Source organism: Cheilinus undulatus, linkage group 1, assembly GCF_018320785.1.
Source record: "Cheilinus undulatus linkage group 1, ASM1832078v1, whole genome shotgun sequence".
NCBI classification, from domain to species: domain Eukaryota; kingdom Metazoa; phylum Chordata; class Actinopteri; order Labriformes; family Labridae; genus Cheilinus; species Cheilinus undulatus.
This window is the reverse complement of record NC_054865.1, coordinates 52,162,429-52,175,944: the sequence shown is the minus strand read 5'-3', so window position 1 is coordinate 52,175,944 and position 13,516 is coordinate 52,162,429.

Below are 13,516 nucleotides of genomic sequence, written 5' to 3'. Positions count from 1 at the left end.
GCTGCAGGTCATTGTCCTGCAGGAAAACAAATCTTCTCCCAAGCCATGGTTCTTTTGCAAACTGAATAAGATTTTCCTCCAGAATGTCCTATATTTTTGCCACATTCATTTTAACCTCTACTTTTGCAAGCTCCTCAGGGCTGGCTGCAGAGAAGCATCCCCACAGCATGATGCTGCTACCACCATGCTTCACAGTGGGGATGGTGTGTTTATGGCAACGTTTAGTGTTTGGTGCCCTCCGAACAAAGCGTCTTGTCTGTTGGCCCAAAGGCACCTTTTTGGTCTCATCAGACCAAAGAACTTTCTTCCACTTGACCAGTACAGTCCAGATTTAAACTGAGTTTTCTTCAACAGTATCTTCCTCTTTGCCACTCTCTCATAAAGCTTTGACTGGTGATGAACCCAGATAACAGTTGTCGTCCGCAGAGTCTCTCCCAACTCAGCAGCTGAAGCTTGGAACTCCTTCAGAGTAGTCATAGGTGTCTTGGTGTCCTCTCTCACTAGTCTCCTTCTTGAACGCTCTCTCAGTTTGTGAGGACGGCCTGATCTAGGCAGATTTACACATGTGCCATTTCTTGATGATGGATCTCAGTGAACTCTTGGGGATGTTCAGTGTCTTGGAATTTTTTGTATCCATCCCTTGACATGGACCTTTCAATATTTTTTTTCAATATTTTACTTCATGAAGTAATGGTAGCCAGAAATACTGGTAAACCAGTGACTGGACCGTCCAGACACAGGTGTCTTTATGCCGCAATCACTTGAGGGGGGAATATTTATGCAATTACTTATTTCACATTACATATTTTTGTTTAATTGATGTTACTCTGTAGAAATACGTTTTCACTTTGACCTTAAAGAGTGTTATTTTGTTATTTTTTGATGAAAAATGCAAAATTATCTTGACCTAGATATAAAATATACAAATAACACACAAAATCAACAAAAGGGTAAAACATTCAAGGGGGTGGACATTTCATCCGTACATAGGTGTTGTGATCTCAGTTTGTTAAGTCTGCTGGTTTCTGTTTGTAGAACATTCATAGTCTGATAAAATACTGATGACCAATTACTTATCAGAAGGCTTTGATGTAAACAGAAAAAGACACTTTACAACAATAAACGGGTGAACAGTATCAGTGCGACTGACATACCAGATCCAAGCAGCTGTATTCTCATGATGTAAAAAAAATATCTGCAAAAATTTTGGCTAAACCGCCATGAAAAATCAAATATTTCAACTTGAGCCACAAATTTGCTTGCACACTGTGAGGAAAGCCAATAAGCAGTTAGATTCTTTCACTATCAGAAAGAATCAAACTAAACTTTATAAAGCAAACAAACATTTTAGAGGCTGTTTTCTTCTCCTCTCATTGATTTTGACTTTTTACTTCATAATGCTGTTATTCTGGAAAACTTTATTACCCTTTAATTGTAAGCCAATAAAATTGAAATTGTTTCTTTTCATGCTCAAACCACTGAGTTGAGTGTTAGAAAAGCTGCTCTCAGTGATACAGTATTCTGCAGTAAAACTGAGACTCGAAGTAAATGTCTCCTCACCAGGACAAGGGGGTGACAGTGTTCATGTTGCAGATGTAAATGCCACACTGTAGATGAAATCGTGCCTGTAAGGTGCTGAATGGTAACACCTGGTTTTACCAGAGCTATTAATAAAATCACATCTGTTCCCTGAGTCATATGGCATAAATCAAATGACGATAGCTGACAGTTTCTGATGAACACTGAGGTTGCACATACCATTAAGATGATGGACAGAAATAATTAACACAAAACAACAAAAAGCATAAAGAAGAGGAACTGTCATGCATTAGGTGTGCAAGATAAACTTGATTATCCTAACACAGTGGTTCCCGAAGTTGGCTGTGGGGCCCCCCAAGGGGGCACGGTACGGCGAGGCTAAGCAACACCACCTCAGCATCAGCAATGCAGTGGAAGTTCTAGTGCAAGATGTTGTCTACATTTTGGATTGGAGTGGAAAAGTAGCACTCACTGCTATGAAGGAGGGATTTGAAAACATTGCACTCTTTTGCAAAATCCTGAATCCTTGACTCAATCAAGACAAAAAAAAGAATATGGTCAATGAAATTATGTAAGGTCAGGGGTTTAAATCTTGAAGATGTTCATAAAGATTGTATTTTCAGGGAATTGTTGGTCTTCAGGGACAGATCATTATAACTCTGTTTAAGGGGATAGTTGTTGTTATTGCGACAAAAGTGTGAGGTTTATTTATGTAGTAAATTTGAGAAAAATAAATTTATAAAAGGAATTTGTTCACAAATATCCTGACAGTTATTGTTTACATATTTTTACATGTTGATATGTACAGTGAGGGGCGGCAGGGCCATGCCAAAGGGGGGCCCACAGGAGAAGTTTGGGAACTGCTGTTCTAACAGATCAAGAGGGTTATAATTTCAGCTATTTTATTCAGTGTCAGGTTGTTTAATCTATGGGAGGTTTACATTTTTATAGGATTATTAAAACATTTCTTATAGGTGCACCTGTCAAATAAAGTTTCATGTATAAATCACACATGAATATCCTCTGAAATGTAGTCTGACACGCTACGCTGACTGTTCCAAATATCCATCGCATGGATATGTTTCACATTCATCTGGGAAAGCTCCCATAAAAAGCATCCGGACAGGGCAGGACATTTTTAAAAATTCTCAGAAGGTGATTGGAAGAACATTCTGTCTGTCACATTCATGACGGGCCAATCAGAGCAACACAACAAAATTACGTTGTGCACATGTGCTTCTCCTGAGCTGACAGGTTACCGCTGCAGTAGATTTTTAAAAACGTCTTCTCTGCTGAGACAAGCTTTCGTTGTGGCTCTTGTTTTAATAGGAACTGTGGTTCAGCTCTGATTAAACTGCTACTTTCTTACAGCTACATCTGAGCTAATAGCTACCTTCGGATACTCCAGGAAACCCCATCCGTAACGATGGCAAACCCATACAAAGGCAGACCGGGAGAAGAGTGAAAACATCTTTGCCATCATGAAAAGCTTTCAGTGTGGCTCTCTGACAAAAATACCGCTGTGGATAAGTGCGAGCTAATCACTCCACTAGCAGCCATTGTATATACCCACTCACACAACTAACCCCCCCGTAACTCTCACAAACTCAAGCCAAAACAGGACGACAGTAGAGCGAAAACCTCTTTCCAATTATGAGAAGCTTTTAGTGTTGTTTAAAAGGTCTTCGTTTCATGCAGAAACATGGTCCAGTTCTCGTAAAATTGATGCTGTGCCAGAACTATACTGAGCTAATCATCACACTGAAGGCCGTCATTGAAAATGGCATTAAGTACACCTTAACCCCACCCATTAATTCCACCTCGTTCTCCTCGATTGATGCTGATTGGTCCAAACAGTGTTTAGTTCAGCATGGCAGTTGGGGATTGGAGCTTTTCAAGATGGATTTGCCTGATGGCAAAGATGGAGTCTGGAAAACAGTGGAAGAGTCAAAGAAGGAATAATCACATCAAATCCTGTTTTGCTGCTTGATTCCTTGATGGAACAATGCTGTCCCTCTCTGTATTTGTGATAATAATATGAATAATAATGCTAACGAGGTGTCGCCTGTGTTGTATTATTTGTGTCGTGTTGTCGGGACAGATGTGTGATGTTCTTCACTGACGCAGGCTGCTGTGCTGCAGCTGCTCTCAGTGTTGGGGCCTCCCTGGTGTTTTGGTTGATGAGGTGTAGTTTGTGTCTTCAAATGAGGAGAGCGTGTGGCGGACGCCCCCCTCATACATTATTAATAGTTGTGACACTCCAGGCACTCTTTTTCCTTCTTCTGCTGAGCTTCAGACTTTCACAGATCTTTCTCTTTCATTCAATATAGAAATCTGTCTCTTCTTCCTCTCCTGTACGTCTCTGTACTACTTCTCTATCGACTCGACTCCCCACTGCTCCTCCTCCTCCAGCTTCGTCGTCATCTCTGACTCCACTGCTGATTGCATGGTTGAAGATTTTCATCCTCTAAAACACTTTAAGCAAATGTTCCAGCTGCTCATGGATGAGCAAAAGAAAGCAATTACCAGGTTTGGAAGCTGAGAGAAGAGATTTATTTTATTGTGGTGTAATGGCCGTTCCTCCGTCTCTGGTGTTCATTTAGAGGAGAGAGAGAGGCTGAGCTGAATTTCACAGCGCTGTCAGCTCAGCAGCACAAATGAAACAAGATAAGAGGTGAAGTTTGAAAACCATTTGGCAGAGCATTTGGGGGAGAAACTGATTCTCTGATGATTTAGTGAAGTTTTAAGACAGACTGCTGAGGGAGGCGCTAATAACAAGGAAGAGTTTCAAAAGGACAACGGCAACATTTTAGAAATTCTGCTTGTTCTCATTCTGTCAGAGTGTTGGATGAGAAGATCGATAACTGACGTCTATTCTGTCTGTAAAATATGAGGCTACAGTCAGCAGGCAGTTACCTTGGCTTAGCATAAAGACTGTAAACAGGTGGAAATAGTTAGCAAAGCTTTTTCTCTTGTAGGAACGGTGCAGTTTAGAACTACACTGAGGTAAAAAATGGAGATAAAGTTGTACATAGGCTGTGTCAGGTCATACTCACATATTACTGAAGCATTGGGTGACGACATTGAGCACAGATATGAATGTTAATGTTGAAGGCTGGCGGTGCTAGCGCTGCTAATGTCTGCAAACCAGCTTTGTATGTTTACCCACTACCACTATGATGCTGTCTAGATAAATAGCGCTAGATTTGGACTGTTCTCTTAAGGTTGGACTAGTTCACTTAATGCAGCTATGATTTGCAATCAACCAGATTTGAAATAATCTCTCCAGGAACATCACTACCTACAATCAGGCTTAAAATAGTCTGGTGTGCAGGCATGCCTGAGTGAAAAAGAGAGACAGCGGGAGTGCTTCTGGTAACCCTCAAACCACAGGTGCTCAAAGAAGGAATACTTTCAAAAAAGGGAGACCTAAAACCACAAAACATTGTGATACAGGTCCAGGCACACAGGATGGTTTGAAAATAACAAAGAGCTTTAATTCATGGAGCTAGAAACATTAAAAATACACCCACACATTTCAGTTTGAGCCTTCTTCAGGGAGTAGTGACACACTTAGACATAAAGAGTAATTAGCAGTGTTTTTTTAGGCATTAAGCATCCTCCTTTTTGATGGATGAAGAGGATTTGGATTCTAAGATAATGATAACATGAACATTAAGGACATGAATGGTTTTTAGCACACTTTAGTCTTTTATAAGTTGCTCCGTCACAGGAAACATGCAGGCGCTCTTAGCTGGTCCTGCATCATGACCCACCACCTCCTTAACAACAAATTTCAGCCCACATTTCATCAATTTTTCAATAATCGAATGTTTTAAATAAAACATGAGGCGGTGTACTATGGGATGGAACAAAAGAGACACAGCCTTCAAAATAAGAGCACACTTTGTGCTGCTTATTCTTCTCCAGGCATCTTTGACCCACTGAAAACGTCTTTCAATCCACGTTTGGGTCCTGACCCACCATTTAAGAACCAAGGGTGTACAGTATAAGGCTGTTTTAGCAAAAAGAAACCCAGACAGGGTGATGTAAGACCCTGGAGCAGACCCTTTACATCACTAAAACTTAATTTGTGAGTTTCAGAGGTGCTTGTTTGTGTGCTTTTTCCCTTTGAAGAGGGCCAGCCCTTCTTGTTGTCTCTGCTTGAAGTTTTTTGCTAAGCTAAGCCAAGCTGCTGCAGCCTTGAAAGTATCTATAATAGAGAGATATGAGAGATATTGATTTTTTTCATCTTTAACATACCGCCAGAGGGCAAAAAAGTTTATTCTTCCAAATATCTAACTTTGTTTGCTTTTAGATCCAAACTCAAGAGGAAAGTTGCTCCTCTAGGTGAACCTCAGATGCTGTAAATCTACAAACTGCCCTCATAAAGCACAGCAGATCTAATGTTTCTGTTTCTACAACCACTTTCTCCTCCCCCATCTCCTCAGAGACCCCCAACATCACACAAACAAATCCAATAACGCAGGGTTCAACGAAGTGTTAATTTTATCAAGCCAGTAAATTTATGGACACCGTGAAGCCTGCGGCCTCCGGACGCTGGTAACCAAGGATCCACTGTAATGTTATCGCAGTGATCTCATGAATGGCAGCAGAGGCCATGAAGAGACTCAGTTTATGGGCTTTATGTTGGGCTAATTACCGGACTGGGAGACAGACTCTCCGTCAGGAGGGACGGTAATATCATTAGCGTGGAGGAAAAGAGAGGAATGAAATGTGTGGGGTGAAGTGTGTGGCTGTGTGGGAGAAATTATGGCCGGATTGTAGAAATGCCAGAAGGTAATGAAAAATGCAGGCTGGTGGCAGCAGACACAGACCTTCTCAGGTGTCTGCGCTCCTCACTGGATCAGAATAGCCTAATTAGGGTAAATTATTTATAAGGATTGTTTTTCTTCTGAGCGGCTTCACAGGGACGATGAGCAGTATGAACAAACTGTTTCTCTACCACAGAGTCAGAGTGAACGAACAAAGACACAAGCAGCTGAGAGGAAACGTTTTATCTTTGGAGTCAGATCACAGGAACTACCCAGTGCCAAACCATTGCTCCCATTATCACCAGCACTACAGCTGAAAACAGTAGTGCTGGTGATAATGGGGGGTAGAAAAAAAGGAGTCGAAAAAGGAACATGTTTAACCCAAGCTTCTGCTGTAAAGAAACCCAGAGACATTATATCTGAGACATGGAGAAGAAGAGGGAGAAGAGGGGAACAGCTCCAAGAAGTACTATTGTGGTTGATGAGCTACATAATCATATACTATGACCAGAATATAGACGACATTTACTATAATACAGATATTTTTGGAATTATGTTAATTTTGCTACTACATATTTAAAATTATTTTAATATCACCGAGCTGTTACCTCCAACCTTATGTTAAAGGGGACATATTTTACCCTTTTAAAACAAGTTTATATTGTTCTCAGAGGTCCTCAAAACATGCCTGTGAAGGTAGTATTGGATTTTTGCATGTCTAAAAACCACTCTGTTTCAGCCCATCTTAGAGTGAGTTGTTTCTGTGTCTGTGGCTTTAAATTGGGGGGGGGGGTCTGATTTTGGAGAGATTGTGGACAGGCTAGGGGTACATATTTTTGTAAGAAAAGCCTGAAAAAAGTGTATTTTGCATACTATGTGACCTTTAAATCTATTGGCAGTTTATTATATTAACGGAAGTAATGTCTTTAAGTTGCTCATTTAGTGCTTGAGAACATCAGTCAATAAAAAGCTGGAAATCTTCACAATTAAAGTCCACAAATAAGTAAATGCAACGTATCAAGGGCTGGGAAATTAATACAAAATTAGATTAAATCACAACATGGCCTGCTGCAATTTTCAAATCACAGACGGTGCATTATAAAAAAAAAAACTACTTTTCTTGTTTCTGTTCAATATTCAACATAAGTCAAAATAAATCACAATTAGACCTACTCTGATCTAATATTGTGCTAGTTATTATATAGAATGATTTATTGCTTGTGTTTTTTGAAAAACACATTAGATGAGGAACTTAAAAAATAATTGCACGTCAAATTGCAATTGCAATACTGGGAAAAAAGATCACTATATATTATTGTCTCATATTATTCTGCCTTATTAGTACCTTCATCCTGAGCTCTCCGCAGAGGGCCTGAAAAAGCTTTGTGGCTTCCCTCCTACATACAATCATACACAGCTTCACTCTTTTGTAGAGATCATGCATGTTCTTGGACTTTTCAGGACACTTTCAGTGAGAATTCAGCTGCTATGACAGGAACAGGAACACATCATGCCCATAAACTAATGTGTTTCCTTCTGTGGCAGCCGAATTCAAAACATGTTCAGTTTACAGCTTTATCTATGAGGTCTTTCACACTGATAAATGATGAGGAACTGATGGTAGAATCATTCAAATATGCCTACAGATGTATAACATTTATTATTAGTAGTATGATAATGATACAGTAGTGGTCTGGGCATTCAAAAGCTAATTTTTCCTCTTTTTCTCTTGAAAAGTAAAAAATAAAACTGGGCTCAGTAAAAAATAGAGTCACTCAACTAATCTTTCATCTGACTTATTCTAAAGCAGGTATGTCAAACTTAATCACAGCAGGGGCCGAATCCTGAATTTGGGTCCAACCTGAGGGCCGAACAGGGTCAAAATTTAACCATTAACTGTCAACAACACACCAGCAATAATTTATGTGGGAAAAAAACCTTTAAAGGCTCAAAATCTGTAATAAAAAATAAAATATATTAGCTCAAAAAGTCAAAACATGGCATTTAAAGTCAAAATAATGTTTTTAAAAGGCAAATATATGAGATAAAATGTTGAAATCATGATTTTAAATGGTCAAAACATGAGAAAAATTTGAAATCATGAGTTTTAAAGGTCAAAATAAAAGATAAATTTCAAAATCATTGGTTTAAAATATCAAAGCGTGAGAATTTTTTTTTACATTTTGAGTTTAAAAGGTCAAAATATTACTCAGAGTTTAAAATGAGGATTTAAAAGGTCAAATTATGAGATAAAAGTCAAAGTAAGGAGCTAAAAGGTCAAAATGTAAGAAAAAAAAAATCAAAATCTTCACTTTAAATGGTTAAAATATTTCTTAAAATTGTAAAATTGAGGACATAAAAAGTCAAAGAGTAAGATAAAAAGTAAAAATTGGGAATTGAAAAGGTCAAAATATGAAATAAAAAGTCAAAACCGTAACTTTGCGTCATAACTGTGAGATGCAAAATTAAGAATATGAAATTAAAACATAAATTTATTTTCCAGTATTCCTGACTTTTTATCTGTTTTTTTAACTATTTACATATTCCCATTTTTATGACTCAGGGTTATTCTAAATCATCAGGGTTCAGTTTACCTTTTTGAATTGGTGGAAATCTACAGACGTCATACCAGTGGGCCTGTTATAATAAAAATAAGATATGATCTGGTGGGCCTGGTATTACTGTACCACGGGCTGGATTTGGCCCCTGGGCCTTGAGTTTGACACCCCTATTCTAAAGGATAATGTCTAAATGAGGACAACTGGTTTTATTTATCTGATGCATCAGATTAGGGGTTCAGTTTTTCAGATCTAGAGCGTATCATGGGGCCTATCTGTAAAAAAATTATTATCCATAAATTACCATCACTTTTTGAAATATCTTCATATGGTACATAATTCAATCTTTTCAGATGACAATTTCATGTGTTCTTGGGGAACTCACACAAAAGTAGGACAAGGTATTATTATTTTTACAAGACATTTTGCTTTTCTCTTCTTTTCCATGAGTTGAAATTTATGACATTTTATTCTACTGATCTTTTATGTGAGCTGTAAAAGAGTAAAGGAGAACAAACAGACAAGAAGATTAAGAAAAATGCTTTTATTTTTACACCTTTAAAAAGCAAACTTTTAAAGCACAAAGATTTACTCTGTATATAAACACCTCTCTTCCTTAGAATAAAAAATGGTAGCATTTGCACATTGTGCTTGGATTGCAAGTCTGTACAACCGCTCTGGGTCTCCTGTGGTGTCACAACCCCAGTAAACATTTTATTGCATAAATCACATTTGACCTCAGCGGCCATATGTTTAAGTCTTCAACAAAAAGTGGAGAAAACAACAGAGGAAAACACCATAAAAACGCGGAAACTGAAGTTGTCATAGCTGTGCCACAGTGAACAATAATAGCAGCTTCCTGAATGAAGGTGTTGCTCATTATCCTGAACAGAAAGACCAAGCAATCCCAACAAAACACACCCGAAAAGATGAGAGTGGAACATGGCAGTTGTGCTTTTGTGTCTATCTAGCAAAATATCTCACGTCTCTGCAAATTATTCCAACAAATGATGAATGTTGCACAAAGTCCAATAAAAAAAGCAAACTCTGAAGGAGGATTTGCAGCTATTGGTTCATTAAAACAGTAGCTGACTAAATGCTTATCTCTACTTGCACACATCCCCTTTGACAGAAGCAAGTTTTACATTTCTTATTAATTATCATCTACTCAATCTACATCTGAAAAACGAATAGCTCTCAAAAGGCAGTGTCTCTCTGTGACGTCTCCACGACACTAAATGCTGAATGGAAATCACTTTGCACAAAAATATACAAATTCAAATCTACTGAAATCAATGACTTTGGTATAAACAAAATAAAGAATCACACTCAAAACTTCTATTCCTGAATGTTCCCTTTAAACTACAGGTTTCTACATCTGCTGTAAAAACGGCAAAATATGGGTTTTGCAAGTATCTAGGAGGAAAATGCTACCAAGAATTAAAAGAAAAATCAGCAAGAGTGAAAAATAAACCTGTATTATCAGAATAAAACAATATAGGTAACCTTTCTCTGTGTTTTAACATTTTAAACCATAGCATCAATATCCCTATCTTTCATCCACAGTTTATAACTCTATGAGCTAGCAGGACAGCTGTGTATGAGGAGAAAAGAAAAATTTAAAATATAAAATAAATAAAAGAATAAGAACGATCAGACTGAGTACAGTACGTCATGTAATTTTGCATGTTTTAGAAGTAGTTGCATCTGCATTGTTAACTTTTCCTTTTGCAGAAATCAAGTTTGATCTTAAATGATTCTAAATAAAGAACGTCCTTTTTTAACTGGGGTCAGGTGGTCATAAATTACCTAGTGCTTTCCTCTATATTTTATTCTATGGGAGTTGCTGCATCCTATTCATCTGACTGTTGAGTCAGGATTGTTGAGTGATGCGTGGGGATGACCCGATTCTGATACCAGTATTGATTAACAGTGCCAATACCAAGCCAAAGTAATAGTTCTCACACTCATAGATACTAGTCATGTTCCAAAGCAAATAATTTCACATCCCATGAAATGCAGATTTTAAGTGTTTAGTCGGCTAGTCTTACATCAAGAAAATACATTCTGTAAACAGAGCATAATTGGTTTATAAAATGTGGCTAAAGTTAGCAGTGGTAGCACTGCTGTCCTTCAATCCTCTTTGCAGGTTAACTCCCATAATTTTGAGCTCAATATTGTCACGCAATACTTTGATTATGTCTCAATATAACCTAACACAGCCTCTTTATCCCCACTTCCCAGGTCAAAATGATGCTACCAGTTTGCTGTTGTTTACATCGAGTTAAAGAGCACTTTGGCAGCATGGCAGTGCTCATGAATAAACGTATTAAACCACAAACAAACACAAATCTGCAGCTTTAAATGAAGTAATCCCACAAATATAATAGCAGTTTCCTTTCTGCAAACATGCAGGGATTTAATGGTTTGTGGGAAGGTAAAATTCACTACCTGTCAGAACTGGATTAACTTCCAAAAAACTGGAATGTGAACAGGTTTCAGTCAGCTTAAGCTCAAGTCACAAAAAAGTTGCCATGGTGATTTTGTTGTTCGCCATGAAACAGGAAGTAGTTTTTTCAGTCTTAAAACACTGGATTGATGTCAATTTTGTAAAAGTCTGCAAAATGAAAGGGTTTCTTTTTGAATTGAGCCCTCAGGGGAGGTTTGTCTTATCCAAATGCAAGCCACTACACAGTTTACAAAGTCTGACAAAAACAGGACTTTTTCACAAGTGAGGTGTCAAAGTTTAAAGTCTCTCCCTGTTAAAAGAAGTTACTTTCTTAAACACACAGGGTTCAAACTTCCTAAGGCTTAAAAACAAATTTTTGGTTAAGGGTTTTAAGCTACAGTAAAATAATAACACAGTCTAGGTGAAAACAGTTTCTTTCCTTAATTTATAACTTCCTCAAAGCACCTTTCAACACATTTTAATCCACTCTGCTAAGCTTTACGGTTGTACTACTTCCTGTTTCAAGGCGAACACAAAATTGCCATGACTACATTCTTTTAAAATGTCTTGAGTTTAAGGTGACTTAAACCACAAACATTCTTTTTCATATTCATATTAACTTTGAGGGAAATTATTACAATTTCTACAAGCTGTAGATTTGTACCTTCACACCAACATAATAAATCCCTGTAAATGTAACTGTTACTACATTTGTGTGAAATTTCTTATATTTGTGGGATTATTACACTAGAAACTGCAGATTTGTATCACATTCATGGTTTATTACATTTGTGGGCAGTTTTTATGTTTGCAGGTGTAACGGGGGCTACTAGTGGCAGCTGGCTGTGTTACAGTTTAGATGGAGCAGTTGCCACTATGGGCCTGAATTGACATAAAATATTCAGAAACAGCTTAACAGACTTGTGGATGTAACTTTAACCATTTAGACAGCCTATTTGCACATCACTGGCCGATACTATATGCAGTATGACTTTGCAGCAAGAGGTTTGCCTCTAGTTAACTGAGCATGGAGGTTATGTACGTAAATACATAAGGAGGTAAATGCATGTAGTTGTACTTGGTTTGAAAAAGTAGTATCAATGCATCTTTAGTTATGAGTTTTGTGCTCTTAAAAATATGTTAAGCTTGGTTTTGTACTGTCATGTCTTTTTTTGTTGTGTTTGATGTAAAAAACGGCCCAGCAAGAGATGGGCATCACAGGCAAGCTTAGGCTTTAAATGCTGCGATATGGAGCTCAATAAACAAACAAAATATAAAATATCTACTGGATTTCACTGCTCTTATTTCCTACATTTCCCTCTTAAAATGATTCCCCATTCTTGAAATGTAAAAGCTTCTCTTTCTCAATAATGTGTGATTATTTTTTAACCGTGGCCCCAACACTTGGTTATAAATCCTCACTTCTTTCTAAATGTAGTTGCAGAGCTCCACAGAAAGCCATACGGTCATAAAGAAACACACAGAGGATTTGAAACCCTGTTTGAATGAAAGCAAATCAGCTGTCTCAGTGGCAAAGCCAATTCTTCAAACCACCGTAACATTAAAATGATTTATAGGCTTCTTTGAATCCGTCTTTACATAAGCTGAACTTAAAGCCGACCATGAGGAGAAAAGTTTTCAAAGTCTTATGAAAATGGCCAAAGAAAATCCACCATCAACACCTTCAGAGGGCCAAACCAGCCTGAGTCTCCTGCTTCCCATTAATAATCTTTAAGGTAGATCGATGAGAGCCTCATTAATGCTGAGGGCTCCACTTTGTTTTTCTTTGCCGGTGCGATGCCACTGGATGCTGACTCATCCTCAGACTGGGGACTGTACCGCGTGCAGCCTCTCAGGCCTATTAGCCGGGTGAATTGTTAGTGTCTCTGCGAGGCCGTTTCTCTCAGCGCTGCGGTCAACAGGGCAGCACTCAGATTAAAAACGCTGAGTTCATGCACCCGCAGCAGCCCAGAGGAGCAATGAGAGCCTGCTGAGACTGACAGCCTCTTTTGTGTTTGTCCAGACTTCACCTCGACCTTCAGCGCGGCGCGCATTCCCGATTTAAATGTTATAAATTGGCATGTTAGGGAGAGAAAGCTCCACCTGAACACACAACATCTACACAACCTACACTTGTATCCGGCAATTATGATCTGGAAGTTCAGAGTCAGAGACAAACAGAGGTAAACAAACAT